General features: G+C 53.8%; 1 protein-coding gene across 1 annotated transcript in view; it reads left to right on the top strand.

The window, feature by feature from the left end:
• Window positions 1-2755: 2755 nt before the first annotated feature.
• FURIN (furin, paired basic amino acid cleaving enzyme) overlaps window positions 2756-5224 on the top strand; it is a 13778-nt gene continuing 11309 nt past the window's right edge. Inside the window, exon 1 of the mRNA XM_021680675.1 lies at window positions 2756-2841. The gene's annotated coding sequence lies outside the window, so the exon portion shown is untranslated. The remainder of the gene's footprint in view (window positions 2842-5224) is intronic.

The raw sequence follows: 5224 nt of genomic DNA, 5'->3' as shown, positions 1-5224 counted from the left end.
AGGTAAATTAGTAACATTTCCCCAAAACTGTCCAGTGCTCTGGGAATGCATTTCAACACCCTGACTGACCTGCCACCGTGCTCCACAACCTGGCCTTGACCTACCCTCTCATTTCATCTCGTCCGCTCTGGCTGCCCCAACCGCACCAAGAAGTGTCTGCTTCCCAAGCACACGAGCTCACGCCCAGGCCTGTGACCTCCCAGTTTCCCTGGCCTGGGACGCCCTCTCTCCAGATCTCCACATCACTGCCTCCTTCTTGAGCCTGGGCTCCAATATCACCTCCTCCAAGAAGCCTTCCCTGATCACCCTAGGGACAGCGGCCGTCGCCCTCCCCCAGGCACTACCGAATTGCCGTCTTTATGATTTGTGTTCCAGAGAACTTACAGTGATCTGGGCTCCTCTTGGAACCTGGCTTACCTACCCGCTGTCTGCCTCCCTTACCACAACTGGAGCACTGGAGGAGGTCCTGCGCCCAGCAGGTGCTCGGTCAATGTCTAAGGAACGAACGTATGAAACTCTTGGTGCATAATCAACCCTCCACAGACAGGGTTGCATGGTCCCAATACCTTAGCCTCACCCGAGTCCTCCCCTCGCTCCCCGGCCTCACTCACGGGTTCTTGAGAACCTTGGTTGGATGTCTCCATCAGCTAAAAAGCTCTCGAAGCCCCTCATTGTTTGCAATGACTCTCCCTCCTGGGCATCTCCAGCACCCCGCCCTGCCAAGTGCACCCCCTCGGGCGCTAGAGCTGGTGCCTTTAATGGGCAGGTGGCCCCCGGAAGGGCTCTCTGCTCCCCGGGTGTACCATGCCCCACTGAGCGGTAGCGCCCACCCTCCTCCTGTATTAATTGACTCTCCCCAGCAATGTTTGTTTTAGGGATTAAAGTTAGTGGAGGAGCCCGTAAGGTCCAGAATCATCTGTTCCCTTCCTGGCAGCCAGCACCACATTTGTCATTTCATTTCCCCAAGCCCCTGATAATACGGTTCCAGACACGTTGGTTTGATAGCATCCTCCAAGAGCAGAACTCCTGAGCTTCCCCTGAGCGGGGGGACCGGCTCTCACCGGCTTCACTCTGGCTCTCCCTCCTTTCTTAGGTCAGCCTTGAGGCCCGTGATCGTCTTCTTTTTTTTTCTGTTTTCTTCTTAAGTACTACATTGATCTTAAGGACCCTCAATTTATCTGTCATGGTCAAGAAGCAGGCTAGTGCATGTTAGTAAATTTTCAAAATACTGCCTTTCAAGCACTAAAACTTGAAACAAATACATTTTAAAAACAGATGAATCGAGATATGATTGACACACTATAAACTGCACGTGTTTAAAGGGTACAACTTGATCCATTTTGACGTCTGTACGCACCCATGAAACCCTCCGCACAATCAAGCTAATGAAGTCTGTCCCGTCACTCTTTTTTTTTTTAAAGATTTTATTTATTTATTTGAGAGAGAGAATGAGATAGAGACAGAGAGAGCATGAGAGGGGGGAGGGTCAGAGGGAGAAACAGACTCACCGCCGAGCAGGGAGCCCGATGCGGGACTCGATCCTGGGACTCCAGGATCATGACCTGAGCTGAAGGCAGTCACCTAACCAACTGAGCCACTCAGGCGCCCTGTCCCGTCACTCTTGAAAGTTTCCTCCGGCCCCTCCTGGCCCCTCCTCCCCAAGCAGCTACCAGTCTGCTTTCTAAACACATATTTACGGCAAAGCTGTCTCCCCGACCTTAGGAAACAGTGTGATCACCATGGTTGTTCTTACCCGGATTCGGCGTTATCGTGAATGTTACCGAAGAGATGCTGTAGAAACACCTAGGACTGTTTGCCCTGGACACTAAATGGCCCCATTGTTGTGCTGCTATTACAGGCGGTTTGGGGCCTGGCAGTTTTCTCCCTTGTTGCCATCTGTCTCGGCACATAGACAACTCCTGCTGTCTCGCACCCGGGCTCACCAGCCGCCTCCGGCACCATTCCCCTTCCTCACTCTGGACCAGTGGCTCTCTGCTGGGGGAGACTCTGCCCCTCCCCCAACCCCGGGGGACATTAGGCAATGTCTGGGGGATGTTTTTTTGGTTGTCACGATGGGGCGGTGGTGCTCCTGGCACCTAGTGTTTAGAGACCAGGGATAGTGCTAAACATCCTACGATACACAGGACAGTCCCCACAAAAAAAGAATGATCCGGTGGCCCAAGTGGTCAATAGTGCTGACGTTGAGAAACCCCATTTTGGATGATGACACACTGATTGGAAAACTCAACAAGAAGTCATGAAAATGGACTGAGGGAGAAGGAAGGGCAGGGGTTTGTTGGAGCTGCAAGGGCACGGCAGGGTGCAGATTTTCGGGGACACTGGCGTCCTCACAGGCACCTCCTTCCAACCCTAGCAGAGGTGGTCGCTGGCTTCCTGAGGACAAGCTCTAAGGGACTCGGCACTGAGGCACCAGGACCCCGCATGCAGCAGGTGCTCAATGAATGTCAGCCACGCTAGACTGCACCCAATGCACCTGTCACGTGCCCAACTGTGGGTAACACTGGCTGGGCACTGAGGGCGAGGAAGAAGACACAAAGTGGGCAGAGAGAAGCCATTAAGCCGGTAATGACTTGGGGACGTGGCAGACCCACCCCAATAACTAGGAAAATGAGGAGAGCTGGCCGTGCTGGGTTCAGATGTCAGCACCCAATCACTTCTGGCTCCTCCCCCCACCCACAGACACCCTGTTTGCCTGTCATATAAAGGAGGTTTTCCCAAAGTGGTTTAGCCAGAACTGGAGAGGCCCTGCCCTGTGACCAGATAGGAGGAGCCTGGCTGTCGCCCCCGGCGGGCGGCGGAGGGGCTCGGGATGGACCCCAGGTATTCAGGCGCTAGCTGGTGAAGTATGGGCATGCTTTACTCACTTTTGCATGACTTCAAGGTTTAATTATTTTATTAGAAAAGTTACTGTAGACATTCCTGAAAATGCAGGTAAGCAAAAAGGAAGAAAACAAAAAAAAGCTCTCAAAATACCACCCTTCAGAGAAAGTACCAGTTATTTTGTCAGGGGCCCTAACATGCACGCACGAATGGGTCTGATTAAAACCAGGTGTGGGTGCTGCTGTGGAGGGCTCTGAGGTGCCTGAGAGCGGGGAGGAGATTTGGGGAGAAGAGGAACCCCACCCCGGGAGCACTCAGGGGATATGGGAGTGTCTGAGTGAACGTAGCCACAGGACGGTGGTTGCCCTCAGGAGCCTTGCAGATTCACCCCACTTTGAAGATAAAGAGCGGCCTGGCTGGCTGGATCCTTCCTCCCAGAGACTTGCTGGGAAGGTGGGAACCCCCTTCACAGCCCCTTCGTCTGTCGGGCCTTACGCGGCAGGCCCTGCTTCCCCACCCCCACCCCCCCAAGGCTTCGTACTCCAGGCTTCTGTCCTGTGGTACCACCATCTTATCAACTGCTGTGTAAAACTGATAAACGGATCCAGAGACCCTTGGGCTCTTAAGGCCCTAAGTCGGTGTGTGTGTGTGTGGGGGGTGTGTGTGACACCTGAGCTTCAGGGGCCGCTTAGCTCCCTCAGGCGTTAAGGCCTCAGGTAAATGTTTGGGCATGATCCAAAGAACAATACATGCCCCCAGGACTTGTTTCAGGGGAGATAAAGGAAGAAGTTGGCTAACGGTCACCAGCTGTGGCAAGGTGGGATTCTCTCCGGAGGGGCCTCGTCTCAAGGGGAGTGGCTTCCAAATTCATTTTAGCAAAGAGGACTGTTGTAAAATACGATTGTATGTGAAACTCCCAAACTGGAGAGGGACGAAAGTAAAGATGCTCTGGGCAAAGTAAGGACAGATGCTCACTTGCTCAGTCCTCGCCCCCCTCCTCCCCTCAAGTGATGCACCGCTGAGCAACACAGCTGAAAAGAGTTCCACCTCCTGCCCAAGGTGGGATTGGAGAGGCAGGCCCTGCCCCTCCTCCTCCTGAGACCTGCCGCAGCGCCCCTGGGGCCAGCCTCCGGGATGGGTGGGGCACCTCCAGGCGGCCAGGATTGCTCTCTCCCTGCGGTGACCTTTCTTGCAAGGCCAGAGGACAAGTGGGAAGGGCACTAGGGAACTCCGAGCCTAGGTGGGGCTAGCGCAGTCCAAATTTCCTCTCAATGGGGTTCTCTAGCTCATAGACAAGGGAAGAACCATGACTCACTTCCTGCCTCAGTCTGACTGCACAAGAATTGTTCTCCCAAATGCTGCTCTGCAGCTGGTGGGGCTACCCCAGGGTGGCCCCAGGAGCATCAGCTCCTTGGGAGGGAAGTTCCCACCCCGAGCGGGAGCGAACCAGACTTAGCCCCCAGCCCGACTTTCGGAACCCCACACTGCAACCCGAGTTTCCAGTTTCCGCGGCATCTGAAAGGGTTCCCGGTGGTACCTCATGGCATTCGTTGAGGATCATCTCCGCTTTACTGAGGAGTAAATGGAGGCTCTCAGAAGGAAGTAACTTGTCCAAGGGGGCGGAGTATGGAACAGTGCCCCGGGGATCTGGACCCGGGCTTGCCAGTTGACTTGCCACCCAGTGACCTTAGGGATATTACTTGACCTCTCTGGGCCTCAGTTTCCTCTTCTGTAAAATGTAGACATAAATGCTACATGAAAGGTGCCAAAGGAAAATGTATTGTACCCACCTGGTGGGGTTTGTGGGGAGAGAGAAGTCAGTTAACGCATGGACGAGAGCCGAGAATAGCACCTGGCCTATAGAGAGCACTGGGCGGTGTTCGGTTTTGTCATTACCCCCGGTGTTGAGGACACCACAGGATAATACTGTCCTGCCAGGTAACCTCACAGGGAGCAGGAAGGGGTGGGCAGAGACTGCTCCATGACCTTGGAATAACCCAGCCCGGGGAGCTCTTGGCCACATTTCCCCTCTTTTCTTTCTCAGTTCAAGCAGTGGCGGCCTCAGCCAAGTAGCACAGACGTTTTCTAGGGCAGGGACCCAGGGAGGGAGAGGAGCCCGTTGGTATATTGCAAGTAGCTTGGATTCAGGCTCTGCCAAAGCCCCAGATCTCGCCCAGGCTCTGAGGCCTGCTAGTTGGGGGACCTTGGGCAAATTATTTAACTGTGTGCTCCTCAGTTTCCTTATCTGTAAAATGGGATTAATAATGTCGGCCCAGAGGGATTATGTGGATTAAATAATGTACTTAAGAAGGAGGTAAGGTAAAGTGACTGTTCCAGTGCCTCGCCCGCGGTTGGTGTTTTAAAAAAAAAAAAAAAAAAAGTA

The sequence above is a fragment of the Neomonachus schauinslandi genome, chromosome 9 (genome assembly GCF_002201575.2).
Source record: "Neomonachus schauinslandi chromosome 9, ASM220157v2, whole genome shotgun sequence".
NCBI classification, from domain to species: Eukaryota; Metazoa; Chordata; class Mammalia; order Carnivora; family Phocidae; genus Neomonachus; species Neomonachus schauinslandi.
Note: the sequence above shows the minus strand (reverse complement) of the source record. Positions and strands in the feature narration are given on the sequence as shown.